Source organism: Nicotiana attenuata, unplaced genomic scaffold (genome assembly GCF_001879085.1).
Source record: "Nicotiana attenuata strain UT unplaced genomic scaffold, NIATTr2, whole genome shotgun sequence".
NCBI lineage: Eukaryota > Viridiplantae > Streptophyta > Magnoliopsida > Solanales > Solanaceae > Nicotiana > Nicotiana attenuata.
In genome coordinates, this window is record NW_017673986.1 from 75,538 (window position 1) to 92,071 (window position 16,534).

Sequence of the window (16,534 nt, forward strand, 5' to 3'; positions counted from 1 at the left end):
AATTATTAATGTGTTTTATATATTTGGATATACAGATAAAAAACCCGAAAAATAATTAAAAAATACTTGGAAGTTTTTCGGATACTACTGAAGGAAATGAAACCTAATTTCTAAGATGATGGTTGCTATAAGAGAAGAGAAAGAGGATTTAAAATATTTTTTGCTATTTTTAAGGAAAATAATTTTGATGGGGCTTATTTTTAGGATGGTGGTTGAATCATTAGAAGAGAGAGAATAATGTTAGGCTACCATATGCCAAATCCTAAAACATTGGCTTTTTTATGCCAACTAGTTTCAAGGTACGCGCGATGCGCATTTATTCTATCTCAATGAAAACTAATTTATTTAAGATTTATGTTTAAATAATAAATAAAAGTATAAGTTCCTGAAGATGATCATATATGTTAATTGTGTATAATAATTCAATAAATAAAGAAGGTCTCATAAAAATCCTCAATCATAAGTCAATAATTCAACTTAAAATTTATTTTAATTTAATATTATTATAACTTTAAATTCACAAGTTATCAATCTTCCTTTTCAGTTTCAGCAAGAACAAATTCTTAAAAACCTAAATAGTGCTGAAAGATAGAACTTAAAACATATATAATCAAGCAACGAATAATCTACAACTTTCATATGATAGCAAAATCAAATTAATAGCAATGAAAATAATAAATATATATTTAAAAAGTTACTAAAGCAAGCGTGTGGGAGAATTTATAATCGAAAGAAGACTCATCCATGACATATTTAATCCAGAGATGACTTAGAATTAGAATTAAAAAAAGGCAGCACGGTGCATAAGGCATCTCGCGTAATTTAAGTGCATGATCTATATAAAGTAAAATTTTAATATTTTAAAGTTCTAAATATTAGGACTTTCAATCCAAATAAGAAAAAAATTATAAATAAAAGTTTTATTAGTTTTAAACTTCTAAATATTATAAAATAGTTAGATAACTTATTAAATGAAGTATTTTTTATAATAATTAACATTAATTTGGAGGACTTTAGATTTTCTTTTTTGTTTATAAAGATCAAGTTTGGAATGATAAAAGGCGTTAGTTTTAAGTTAGTCTTTTGTTGTAGGTAAACATTAATTCACTAATAGTATTTTATTAAATATTCTAGAATTAAAAATATAATATAATCTCTTATTAATAAAAGGAACGGAAAAAGCAAACATGGTAAAAGTAAGTGTGTGATTTTTTTTTCTTTCTTTTAATGATTCTTTACACATATTTCTTATTAATAACAGGAATAGAAAAACAAACATGGTAAAAGTATGTCTGTGGTTTTTTCTTTCTTTTATTGATTCTTTAAGGTAAAATCTCAGTAATCGATTTTGTGGTTTTTTCTTTCTTTAATGATTCTTTAAGGTAAAATTTTAGTAATTGATTTTTAAGTCCTAAATATTAGGATTACCTACTTCAAATAAAGAAGTATTTAATATACAAAGTATAATTAATTTTGAAGCCCTAAATTTTAGGAAAATAACTTAAATTAATATTTTATTCAATATATTATAATATATTCTTAAAGGGAGAAAATGGCAAACGACATTTCGTTAAAAGCCTTCGTGCTTTTAATATAATATAGATATAGATTGTAGAACCTAGCTGTCATGCCATGCCAAATCCCTTATAATATATGTAGTAATTTTAGTTGTTTTAAACCACCAAAGGACCTCTTTTATTCTGTAAGCAGTCAAATTTTCTAGATAGCGTTTAGAGATGATCTTGGATTAAGTTTACTAAACTAAGTTGTTGTTAAGTTCTGACTAAATTAACATTACGACATTCTGATATATTAATCTTTGTTAATTTTCTTTGTTGGCCTATGTCACTGATCACGCCCAACTATGTCTTATAAAAAGGACAAAGCGGTCATTGTAAATATAATCCGGTTTACAAGTCCGGAGTCGAATCCCACAAAGAACTAAGGCTTAGCTACAGTTGTTCACTATCACCAAGAATACAAGCTTGAACAATTCCTAACTTATAGATATTAAGATTCTTGTGTTTAACTAACTAACTAACAAATTAAAATAATAAACTAACACTAAAGATACTACAGGTTGGAGAAAAGATTAAGGAGGTCTAGAGTTATGATTTTCCCAATTGTCGGAATCCCTCCCGCTATGTCTTTTATAATTTCGCCTAAGTATTCTCTACCGATCATGAGCACTCTGCGTGTTGTAATTCTCTCCCGAGTAATTATGTCAATTTACTAGACATACTCTCCCGAGTTACGCTAGCTGGCTTTAATTACAGCTCACTTAGATCGCACCCAAGGTTTCGTTATCCCTAATCCCACCTTTAAACCCTTGGTTATTGATTCAACAACTACCTAAATATGCACTCTCTCCCGAGTAATACATACTAAATAGGCACAGCTAATTGAGGGCCCTTCAATCAACTATAAGAATAATATAGTTGAACAAATAGAGAAAATACTACGGCTCAATTATATAAAAACATAACAAGAATTTATCCTTCAAAAGGTTCCATCAAAACCCTAGATAACAAATTAGCTATTCATAATAGTATGTAAAACTACAATACTAAAAGTCATAACCAACAATGAAAAATAGGAAGAGGAAGGAAAAACTCGTAGAAGAATTCCCCGCCTTGCTCCTATTGTGTCTCTGCATCCTTAGGTCGAATCTGTGTCAAAAATTGGTCTCCTCCCCTCAAAATACCGTTTTTCCATGTATATATACCAAGTAGGCTCGGGCCCAAACAATTATACCTTCTCCTACGCGAAAATGGACAAGTTTCTAGGCCTGGACGGCCGCGGCCGCGGTCCAGGCGCGGTACTTTCCTAGTGTACTGCCTCAGTCCGCGTTAGGTCCGCGATCGCGGTTTTGACCGCATTTTTCACCCTGTTCCATTCGAAATTTGGAAAAATATAAAACATGAAAGTTGTAGCCCTTTCAATTAGATTTCCAACCATATATTGTAGACCTCAAATAGAGTTCTGAGCGAAAAGTTATGTGTATTTTACTAGACAGTGTGCAATATGCCTACTCGATTCTTTGTTTTGTTGCTCTATCATCCGTTAATCCCCGAACACGATCTCGGCTTAATTCCTTGGGCTTTTACTCAGACTTCAAAGCTCCAAATCACCTGAATTCATTCCATAATATCTACATAGCTCGGAATCACCCCTACAAGGCATAAAATACACAATTAGTGCAAGACACTAGCGATTAAAGCTCAAACTCAATTAAAGTGCAGTAAATTTGAGTGTAATAAGCGACTAAAATACGTAATTATAGCCTATCATCAGTCACGATCCAAATTTCATTATAGGTCGTGATGGCGCCCAACGCCGTTGTTAGGCAAGCCAACCCTAATCGACTAGCAAGTTCGCATTTATTTCACCAAAAATAATCCCAACTTTTTCTTGACTTAAATTTAAAGCAAGGGATAATCAACATTTCATGATAATTGATATACAACTCCAAAATAATAGTCTACCAGTGTGTGAGCCAGGAACCAGTATCACAAGTACTAGGACAACTAGTAGAATATACAAAAAAATATAACTACCCTACTGCCTGGAATAGATTGGACAGAAATAAAAAAAGAAGAAGAGACTCCGGCATGCTGCTTGACACTTACGAGGGTCAACAATAATCATATTTAAGTGTTACACTAAGCATAGATAGCATGAATAATAATAACAGTCCAAGATCATGGAGAAATAAGATAGTCTTTCACAAGTAACATGTTAAGATCAGTCATATCATGTAACACTTACATTTCAAACATTTAAGCAATGTAAATTATGGAAGAATCCCAAACATATAACATGTGCACATTATGCCGAGTTCGTACGGCCTGATCCAACATAATATTAAACTGTGCACTGTCAGAGGGTTGAATGGCGCGAACCATAGGTGCATCTATTTACTACCGAGGCGATCGGCCCGATCCACAAAGAGAAATTTATTATCAAGTAAGCACACATTGCTCATTTATAGTCAAATAATTCATTCAAGGTCTCCAGTAAGTGGTTATAACCGTCTATATTTGTTTACCAATATCTAGCATGTCCCAAGTGATCTCAATAGTAAGCAAAGATGCAAGCATTTGCATGTATAGCATAATACGGGTCCTAACTACCCGGACAATTAGCATAATAGTTGCTACATACGGACTCCGTCACCACGTACGCACGTAGCCCCCACTGATAGTCACATACACTTATTTAATTCACCTATGGGGTTAATTCCCTCTTACAAGGTTAGAAAGGAGACTTACCTCGTCCCAAAGCCTATATCCCGATTCAAGAATGTTCTTAAAACCCTCAATTCGGAGCCGAACGATTCAAAACTAATCAAACAGGGTAAGAACTAGACAATACAAGCTCAAGAGTTCATATTCTAACTATTAAAGTAATTTCCCAACATTAAATGCAAGGTTCCTAAAATTCATCCCGGGACCCACGTGCCCGGATTCAAGAAATTTTTGAAAAAACTTGTTACCCATAACCTAAGGATCAAGAATATATTGTTTTTATTCTATTCCAACAATTTTCGTGGTTAAATCTTGTTTTTATCAAAACCCTAGGTTTTACTCTAATTCCATAATTTTCACTAATTTTTATGTGTTAATCTACCCAAAAACTAAGTATTAAACTCATATTAAGTAGAAATAACTTACCTCAAAGTGCTAGGTGAAAGCCCCCTTCCAAAAGCTCTGAAAATCGCCTAAGTGTGGAAGTGAAATGAAATAAATGGCCTAAGTCCCATTTTTAAAAGCTGTGCACAGGCCTCAGATGTCGCACTTGCGACATCTGGTTCGCGAATGCGAAGGTCGCAATTGCGACAAAAGCATCGCAAATGCGAACTTGGGCTCCCTCTGAAGGGGTCGCAAATGCGACAAAAGGGCCGCAAATGCGGACTCGGCTGGGTTCGCAAATGCGAAAAAATGTCGCAAATGCGACGACTGTCCAGCCCAGGATTTTTCGCAATTACGAAGGCTTCCTCGCAAATGAGATTGTCGCAAATGCGAAAAAATTCTCGCATTTGCGAGACCTGCAACAGCTGCCCAGAAATACCAGAAAACTAGAGTGTTTTCACTCCCAATACACGTCTGAAACTCACCCGAGCCCTCGGGGCTCCACACCGAATACTCGCACAAGTCTAGCAACATCATACAAACTTGCTCGTGCGATCAAATCGCCTAAATAACATCTAAAACTACGGATTTAACACCAAAGCACATGAAATCCTTAAGAACATTTGAAATTCCTATTTTCACAACCGGAAGTCCGAATCACGTCAAATCAGTCACGTTTCTCACCAAATTTCACATACGTGACTTAAATATTATATTAAACTTGTACCGGACTCCGGAACCAACATACGGGCCCGATACCAACATGATCAAATATTAATCAATTTCTTTAAATCCTTAGATTTTCAGTTTAACAATTTTTAACAGAAATTCATTACTCGGACTAGGGACCTCGGAATTCGATTCCGGGCATACACCCAAGTCTCATATTTTAGTATTTTACTATGGACCCTCCGGGACTGTTAAAATACGGGTCCGGGTCCGTTCACTAAAAATGTTGACCGAAGTCAACAAAAATCACTTTTAAAGGCAAATATTATTATTTTCTCAAATTTTTCGCACAAAGGCTTTTCGGAAACGCGCCCGGACAGCGCACGCAGATCGAGGAGAAGTAGGATGAGGTTTTGAAGGCCTCGGAACCCTGAATTGGGTTTTAAAACACGAGATGACCGTTTGGGTCATCACATTCTCCACCTCTAAAGCAACCGTTCGTCCTCGAACGGACATAGAAAAGTACCTGAGCTAGGGAAAAGATGGGGATATCTGCTCTGCATGTCCTCCTCGAACTCCCGGGTCGCCTCCTCGACTAGTTGGCCCCCTCACTGGACCTTTAGCACAGAAATCCTCTTGGATCTCAACGGGCGATCCTATCTATCAACAATGGCAACTGGCTCCTCATCATAGCCCAAGCTCTCACCTAGATGAATAGTACTGAAGTCTAACACATGAGACAAGTCGGCGTGATACCTCCGAAGCATAGACACGTGAAAAAGTGGATGAACCCCTGATAGGCTGGGGGTAAAGCAAGCTCATAAGCAACCTCCCCAACTCGCCTCAACACCTTAAATGGGAAAATAAACCTTGGGCTAAACTTGCCCTTCTTCCCAAATCTCATAATACCCTTCATTGGCGAGACCTTCAAGAGAACCTTCTCGTCGACCATGAATGATACATCACGCGCCTTCTGATCCGCGTAACTCTTCTGTCTGGACTGTGCTGTACGAAGTCTTTCATAAATCAACTTTACCTTTTCCAAGGCGTCCTTTACCAACTCTGTACCACACAAATTAGCCTCACTAGTTTCAAACCATCCGATAGGAGAACGACATCGCCAGCCATATAAAGCCTCAAATGGAGCCATCTCGATGCTGGACTAATAACTGTTGTTGTAAGCAAACTCGGCCAAAGGCAAGAACTGGTCCCACTGCCCTCCGAAGTCAATCACACATGCTCTTAGCATGTCCTCTAATATCTGAACTGTCCGCTCCGACTGACCGTCGGTCTGAGGATGGAATGATGTGCTAAGCTCCACACGGGTCCCCAACTCACTCTGAACGGCTCTCCAGAAATGTGAAGTGAACTGAGGGCCTCTGTCTGATATGATGGAAACAAGCACACCGTGCAACCGAACTATCTCTCGAATGTAGACTTGAGCCAACCTCTCTGAAGTATAAGTAGTCACAATTGGAATAAAGTGTGCTGACTTGGTCAACCTGTCGACAATGACCCAAACTGTATCAAACTTCCGCAATGTCCACGGCAACCCAACTACGAAGTCCATAGTAATGCGCTCCCACTTCTACTCAGGTATAGGCATCTGCTGAAGCAGGCCACCTGTCCTCTGGTGATCATACTTAACCTGCTGGCAATTCAAGCATCTAGCCACATACTCAACTATGTCCTTCTTCATCCGCCGCCACCAATAATGCTGCCTCAAGTCACGATACATCTTCGTAGCACCCGGATGAATAGAATACCGTGAACTGTGTGCCTCCTCCAGAATCCTCTCCCTCAATCCATCGACATTAGGAACACATAGGCGACCCTGGAGTCGCAGAACACCATCCTCGCCAATAGAAACCTCCTTGGCACTACCCTGTAGCACCGTCTCCCTAAGAACTGCCAAATGCGGATCATCGAATCGCCGAGTCTTGATCTGCCAAAATAATGAAGATTGTGCAACAACACACACAAGGACCCGGCTGGGCTCTGCAATGTCCAACCTCACAAGTCTGTTAGCCAAGAACCGAATGTCCAAAGTTAGTGTCCTCTCCTCCGCTGAAATGAATGCCAAGCTACCCATACTCTCTGCCTTCCTACTCAAGGCATCCGCGACCACATTTGCCTTGCCCGGATGATAAAGAACGGTGATGTCATAATCCTTTAGTAACTCAATCCATCTACGCTGCCTCAAATTGAGATCCTTCTGCTTAAACAAATGCTGTAAGCTGCGATGATTAGTATAAACCTCACATGACACCCCATACAGATAATGCCTCCATATCTTAAGAGCATGAACAATCTCTGCTAACTCTAGATCGTGCACAGGGTAATTCTTCTCATGAATCTTCAACTGACGTTAAGCATATGCAATAACTCGCCCCTCCTGCATCAATACACATCCCAAGCCAACGCGTGAGGCATCGTATAGTATACATCCCCGAACCGGAAGGCAACACTAGAACTGGTGCTGTAGTCAAAGCGTTCTTGAGCTTCTGAAAGCTCGTCTCAAAATTATCGGACCAACGGAAAGGAGCACCCTTCTGGGTCAATCTAGTTAGAGGTGATGCAACGGATGAAAAGACTTGCACAAATCGGCGGTAATAACCTGCTAACCCTAGGAAACTCCTGATCTCAGTCACTGAAGTAGGACGTGGCCAACTCTGAACTGCCTCAATCTTTTCGGGATCCACCTTAATACCCTCTCCTGATACAATATGCCCCAAGAATGATACTAACTCTAGCCAAAAATCACACTTGGAAAACTTAGCATATAGCTTTTGCCCTCGCAAGGTGTGAAGCACTACTCTTAAATGCTGCTCGTGCTCCCCCAGGCTATGTGAGTAGATCAAGATGTCGTCAATGAAGACGATAACAAAGGAATAAATATAAGGCCTGAACACCCTGTTCATCAAGTCCATAAACGACGCTGGGGCATTAGTCAAGCCAAAGGACATCACCAGAAACTCATAATGGCCATATCTAGTACGGAAAGCAGTCTTCGGGACATCTGAGTCTCGAATCTTCAGCTGATGATACCCCGATCTCAAGTAGATCTTAGAGAACACCCTAGCACCCTGCAACTGGTCGAACAAATCATCAATGCGCGACAACGGGTACTTGTTCTTGATGGTAGCCTTGTTCAACTGGTGGTAGTCAATGCACATCCGCATAGTCCCATCCTTCTTCTTCACAAACAACACTGGTGCACCCCAAGGTGACACACTCGGTCTGACAAACCCCTTTGCTAACAACTCCCCAAGCTGCTCCTTCAACTCCTTCAACTCTTTCGGAGCCATACATTACGGTGGGATAGATATAGGCTGGGTGCTTGGAGCCAAATCAATACAGAAATCAATATCATGATTCAGTGGCATGCCAGGTAGGTCAGAAGGAAACACATCCGAGAACTCCCGGACTACTGGAACTGAATCAATCGTCCGAGACTCTGCGGTGGTGTCCCGAACATAAGCTAGATAAGCCAAACAACCCTTCCCGACCATGTACCGAGCCCTCAGAAAAGAGATGACCCGACTAGATGTGCTAACTGAGGAACCCTTCCACTCTAACCTCGGCAAATCTGGCATTGCTAAAGTAACAGTCTTAGCATGGAAATCTAGGACGGCGTGATATGTGGATAACCAGACCATGCCTAGGATGACCTCAAAGTCGGTCATATCAAGCAACAGGAGATTTGATCTAGTCTCAAATCCATAAAATGTGACCACACAGGACCGTTAGATCTGATACACAACCACATAATCGCCCGCAGGAGTGGACACATGAACAGGAGTACCCAAGGACTCACGAGGAATATCCATAAAATGAGCAAACAGAGATGATACATATGAATCGGTAGACCCTAGATCAAATAGCATTGAAGCATCCCTACTGTAGACGGAAATAATACCCTTGATAACAGCGTCTGAGGCCAATGCATCTGGTCTGGCTGAAAAAGCATAGAACCTGGCTGGAGCGTCGGCTGTCTGGCCTCCACCTAACTGAGCAGTAGCTGGCTGACCTCTCCCTGCCTGGCCTCCACCTTTTGGACGGCCCCTACCAGTCTGCCCTCCGCCTCTGGGCGGCTGGGCAGCCGGTGCTGAAATCATGGGCTGCTGAACCTGCTGCACTGCCTTGCCCCGAAGTTTGGGGCAGTATCTCCTCATATGACCAAGATCTCCGCACTCGAAACAACCTCGCGGTGCGGTGACCTGCTGCCCTGATGTCTGACCCTGATGGCCGGTAGACCCACTAGAAGAAGCCTGAATAGCCGGTGGGCAGTATGAACTCTCCGGTATAGCACTGAAATAGGGGCCAAAAGAACCCTGGGGACCTGAATACCCATTAGAAGAACCTTGGATAGCTGGCAGGCGGTAAGAACTCTCTGGTATGGCGCTGAAATAGGGGTGCGCTGGAGTACCTCGAGGAGGTGGTGGTGCTGAATATGGGGACCTGCTGGGCTGACCCCTCCCAAAATGACCTCTGTCCCTAGCCGCGACACCTCTAAACTCTCCAGATAATCGAGCCCCCTTGTCCTGGTGCATCTGCTCTCTACCTCTCAGACGGTAGCCCTCAATCCTTCGAGTAATATCCACTACCAGCTGATAAGAAGTCCCCATCTCAACCTCTCAGTCCATGTTGGCCCTAATACCAGAATGCAACCCTGCAACAAACCTGTGCACCCTCTCTATGTCAGTAGGAAGTATCATCAGTGCATGGCGGGACAACTTAGAAAACCTCGCCTCATAGTCGGTCACCGACATCTAACTCTGCTCAAGCTGCTCAAACTGATACCGCAGCTCTTCCCTCTCAGAGGGGGGGATATACCTATCCAGGAAAAGCTGTGTGAACTTACCCCAAGTAATGGGAGGAGAACCCGCTAGCCTGCCAAGAACATAAGACTGCCACCATCTACGGGCCCTGCCCTCCAGCTGGAATGTAGTGAAGTCAACCCCATGAGACTCCAATATCCTTATGTTGTGCAGTTTGTCCATGCACCTATCGATGAAATCCTGGGCATCCTCATGACGCTCACCTCCAAAGATAGGAGGGTATACCCTAGTTCATCTCTCCAATAACTTCTGCGGATCGCCGTCCGCAGCCGGTCTAGGCTCGGGTATGACTGCAGAAACAAGCTGAGCCCCATCCGCGGGTAGTGCACCCGGAGTCTAATACACTACAACTACATGACCAGGAGCCTGAGCAGTAGGGGTCTGGGCTCCCCTCCCGCCTGAGAAGTGGTCGGGTCTGCAGGAAATAAACAAGCCTGAGTCATAGTATCGATGAACCGCAACATACGACCCATGACCTTCTAGAAACCCGGTGTTGTCATAAAGTCCGTCGGGGTAGGCTCAGCTGCAGGCACCTCGCCCTGCTTCTCAACGATTGGATCCCACGCAGGATCTGCCGGTGGTGCAACTGGGGCAGCTCTGGGACGCCCTCATCCCCTACCTCGGGCCGGTGCCCTCACCCGGCCTCTACCTCGGCCTCTAGCAACGGGGGGAGCAGCTCCTCCCGGGTCTGGAACATCTGCCGCACGCGTCTTCACCATCTGTCAGAGATTAGAAGCAGGGAATTTAGTATACCATCACTGCACGATAGAAGATGAATAAAGAGTAGTTTCCTAACACCCTATAGCCTCTTGAAGATAAGTACAGACGTCTCTGTACCAATCCACAAGACTCAATTGGTTTTTCCCATGACTTGTGAGACCTATGTGAACCTAGTTCTCTGATACCATGTTGTCACGACCCAAATTCCATTATAGGTCGTCATGGCGCCCAACTCCGTTGTTAGGCAAGCCAACCCTAATCGAGTTAGCATTTATTTTACCAAAACAATCCCAACTTTTTCTTGACTTAAATTTAAAGTAAGGGATAATCAACATTTCATGATAATTGATATACAACCCCAAAATAATAGTCTACCGGTGTGTGAGTTAGGAACCAGTGTCACAAGTACTAGGGCAAATAGTAAAATGTACAAAAGAATATAACTACCCTACTTCCTAAAATAGATTAGACAGAAATAACAACAACAAAAAAGAAGAGACTCCGGCATGCTGCTGAACGGCTTAGAAGGGGCAGCTCACCGTGAAGTCTCGATCAAAAATCAGGGATGCGCGCCAACTGGGTAGCTAGATGCACCTGCCTCAGATCTTGTACAGTTAAGTACAGAAGAGTAGTAGGAGTACATAAACAATATGTACCCAGTAAGTATCCCGCCTAACCTCGAAGAAGTAGTGACGAGGGATCGACTTGACACTTACTAGGGTCAACAATAATCATATTTAAGTGTTACACTAAGCATAGATAGCATGAACAATAATAACAATTCAAGATCAATAAGATAGTCTTTCATAAGTAACATGTCAAGCTCAGTCATATCATGTAACACTTACATTTCAAATATTTAAGCTGTGTAAATCATGGAAGAATCCCAAACATATAACATGCGCACATTATGCCGAGGTCGTACGGCCCGGTCCAGCATAATATTAAACTGTGCACTGCCAGAGGGTCGAATGGCGCGAACCGTAGATGCATCTATTTACTACCGAGGCGATCGTCTCGATCCACAAATAGAAATTTATTATCAAGTAAGCACACATTGCTCATTTACAGTCAAATAATTCGTACAAGGTCTCCAATATGTGGTTATAACCGTCTATATTTGTTTACCAATATCTAACATGTCCCAAGTGATCGCAATAGTAAGCAAAGACGCAAACATTTGCAAGTATAGCATAATATGGCTCCTAACTACCCGGACAATTAGCATAATAGTTGCTACGTACGGACTCCCGTCACCACGTACGCAAGTAGCCCTCACAAATAGTCACATACACTTATTTAATTCACCTATGGGGTTAATTCCCTCTTAAAGGTTAGAAAGGAGACTTATCTCGTCCCAAAGCCTATATCCCGATTCAAGAATGTGCTCAAAACCCTCAATTCGGAGCCGAACGATCTAAAACTAATCAAACGGGGTAAGAACTAGTCAATACAAGCTCAAGAGTTCATATTCTAACTATTAAAGTAATTTTCCAACCCTAAAGCAAGGTTCCTAAAATTCATCCCGGGCCCACGTGCCCGGATTCCAGAAATTTTTGAAGAAAGTTGTTACCCATAACCTAAGGATCAAGAATATATGATTTTTATTCCATTCCATAACAAATTTCGTGGTTAAACCTTGTTTTTATCAAAACCTTAGGTTTTACTCTTATCCCATGATTTTCACTAATCTTTGTGTGTTAATCTACCCAAAAACCAAGTATTAAATTCATATTAAGTAGAAATAACTTACCTCAAAGTGCTAGGTGAAAGCCCCCTTCCAAAAGCTCTGAAAATCGCCTAAGTGTGGAAGTGAAATGAAATAAATGGCCTAAGTCCTGTTTTTAAAAGCTGTGCACAGGCCTCAGATGTCGCATTGCGACATCTGGTTCACAAATGCGAAGGTCGCAATTGCGACAAAAGCATTGCAAATGCGAACCTGGGGCAGGGGTCGCAAATGCGACAAAAGGGCCGCAAATGCGGACTCTACTGGGTTCGCAAATGCGAACAAAATGTCGCAAATGCGACGACTGTCCAGCCCAAGCTTCTTCGCAATTGCGAAGCCTTCCTTGCAAATGCGAATAAATCCTCGCATTTCCGAGACCTGCAACTGCTGCCCAGAAATACTAGAAAACTGGAGTGTTTTCACTCCCAACACACGTCCGAAACTCACCCGAGCCTCCGGGGCTCCACACCGAATACTCACACAAGTCTAACAACATCATACGAACTTGCTCGTGCGATCAAATCGCCGAAATAACATCTAAAACTACGAATTTAACACCAAAACACATGAAATCCTTAAGAACATTTGAAATTCCTATTTTCACAACCGGAAGTCAGAATCACGTCAAATCAGTCCCGTTTCTCACCAAATTTCACAAACATGACTTAATATTATATTAAACCGGTACCGGGCTTCGGAACCAATATACAGGCTCGATGCCAACATGATCAAACATTATTCAATTTCCTTAAATCCTTAGATTTTCAGTTTAACAATTTATAACAAAAATTTATTACTCGGGCTGGGGACCTCGGAATTCGATTTCAGACATACGCCCAAGTCCCATATTTTACTACGGACCCTCCGGACCGTCAAAATACGGGTCTGGGTCCTTTCACTAAAAATGTTGACCGAAGTCAACAAAAATCACTTTTAAAGGCAAATATTATGATTTTCTCAAATTTTTCGCACAAAGGCTTTCCAAAAATGTGCCCGGACTGTGCACGCAGCTCGAGGAGAAGTAGGATGAGGTTTTAAAGGTCTCAAAACCCTGAATTGGATTTTAAAACACGAGATGGCCCTTTGGGTCATCACAGCCTAGTTCTATTATAAAAGCTAAATAAGAGAGGTTCCCCTATTCCTCTAGTATGTACTTTGTACAAACACAAAACTCTTAGGAGGTCCCTCTTCTGAGTTTGGGTCTGTTGATATGTTATTTGATTTTTCGAGTTTGCCATATGTTCTGTATGCTCTTCTGGTAATAACAACTTTGTTATATATAAAAAAATAGGAACTTGATAAAGAAGACGAGAAAAAAGAAGACGGGAAAATCAAATGATGAGAAAACAAGTGAAAAGTGTGTAAGATCATATGATAAATTGGTCCACAAGCAATATATACCTTGTTGTGACAGGACTTTTTCAATATTAGCTTTGTTAACTAAACAAGGCTTTTTCAATAATAACATTGTTAATTAATTTTATCAATCAATAAGGAAAGAAGAATTATTATGCTAGTCAAGTTTTTCATAATGTTTTAAGGAATTGAACATTATCTTTAAGGAATTGAAGATATTCGATTTTAAGTGTGTATGTATTTTAACTAATGCAAGAAAGCTTTTGAAGATTATAAAACCAAGTTTTCACTATAACTATCTAGAAGATAACTAAAAGAATAGTAGCATTGAACCTTACATGTAGTGTCACACCCTTTTTTCCTTAAACGATGGAGAAAGTATTTTTAAAGTCAGGGGGATTTCAATTTGAAAATAACAAAAAATCAATTTTTTAAGAAAAATATGTAGGAATTGCCACCTAACTATGGATTTTGATGTGTTAGGTCACCTTATTAAAACAAGTTTTTTTGAAAAGAAAAATATTTTTCTTTTGAAATTGAAAATACCTTGACGTTTACCTTCCACTGCGCTATCTCCAGACTGCATACCTTTGTCAATCTTAGCAACTCAAGCTTCATTCAACGGTCTGGCATCGTCGGGGAGCCTTGGAGTATTATGCGGAAGGATTTTCTCGACTCTATCTTCATGCAATATAGCATCATCAGAGAGTTTTTGAGTCGTATCAATTAAAGCACCATTGTTTTCAAGTTCCACTGCATATTCATATTAGGGGAGGACCTAATATTTATACATGTAGTGAAAACTTCCTGTGTCTCTGCACCTAAAATTTCTTGGCAAATAGCTAATGCTTCCGCAAACGCATTGCCTTTTCCAATAGGAGTAGCCACATTACTCGGTGCGTGTTCTTCAGTACCAACAGGTTCATCATCTGCATCCGCAAACACATTGCTTTTTGCAATAGGACTACCCAAATCACAAGTCGATACATGTTCTTAGGCACCGACAACTTCATCATCTGCACCTTTCTTGCTCCCTACATTCTCGGTTGATAACTGTTCATCATATCCGGCAACTTTGCTCAGTCTATCAACACTAGAACATTCCGCTTCAACTTGTTGTTCAACACATTGAACTTGCTCGAATACTTGAACTTGGCCTTCAAGAGTTGCTTGCTCACCTCCTACATTTTCATCTGTGATTTTATGCAGTCCATCATGACCAGCATTAATATCAGACTGAGGTTCGAAGGAGTTGTTCATCCTATCATATTGTCGATAGTTCTCACGACCCGGATTTCCCACCCTCGGGAGTCGTGATGGCGCCTACTAATAAGAGCTAGGCAGGCCAATTAGTTTAACATTTCTCTCAACATCATTATCAGTATAAAGAAGAACGAGGCAATTAATATAAAAGCGGAAGTCTCGAAACATAAATAACAGAAACCAAGTGCGGAATTTCAAATACACCTCTACCCAGATCTGGTGTCACTAACTCACGAACTTCTACTGAATGCTAAAAACAAAGTCTGAATAAGAATACAGTACTGTCTGATCCGATACAAGGGAAATCAAATGAAAGACAGAGATAAGAGAGACTTCGGGACATGCGGACGCCAGCAAGCTACCTCGGAAATCTCCGAACTGAAGTAAGCTCCCAACGCTCCTAGTGCTGAACAAAGGCTCCTGCTCCGGTACTATGATCTGTGCAAAAAGCACAGAAGTGTAACATTAGCACAACCGACCCCATGTGCTGGTAAGTGCCTGGCCTAACCCCGGCGAAGTAGTGACGAGGCTAGACAGGACCTACCAAAACAACCTGTGCAGTTATATATATACAAAGGCAACAGAAATAACAACAGAGAATATCAACTAAAAAGGGAGCTTCAATGGACACCTAAGTGCTTGGAAAAGAAAGGAGTTCGTGTATTTTTATGAAAATCCCGAGCTACTGTTCTGTTTTTAACTTAAAAATTCGCTGGGCAAAATTGCCCTTCGCGTTCATGGGAGAGGGGCCGCATTCGCGAAGGGTAAACTGGGTAGGCTATCGCGATCGCGTGGAGAGAGACGCGAACGCGTAGAAGGAAATTGCTGGGGTCCAGGAACTGTTCTATGCGAACGCGTGGGATTTCACGCGAACGCGATGAAGGAGTTCTGTATAGCTACGCGATCGCGAGGGTACAAACGCGAACGCGAAGGGGAAAAGGAGACTCAGCCCTCAGGGTCAAATAACCCTACGCGAACGCGGGGCTGGAACGCGATCGCGAAGAAAGAGGGAGTAAGGCATCGCGAACGCGGGATGAAGAACGCGATCGCGAAGAGGAAATGGGCTCTGCAACAGCTGAAGCAAAATCTGCTATTTTTCTAAGTGTAAAAACACCCCGAACCACCTCCAATTCACTCCCGAGCCCTCGGGGCTCCTAACCAATCACATACACTAACTCAATAACATCCTAGGAACTTATCCGAGCGATCAAATCGCCAAAATAACATCAAAATCATTGAACCAAGCCTCAAGATCATCATTTTCATTTCAAACTTCATAACTTCAAATTTTAGATATTTAGGTCCGAAACACGTCAAATGACATCCGA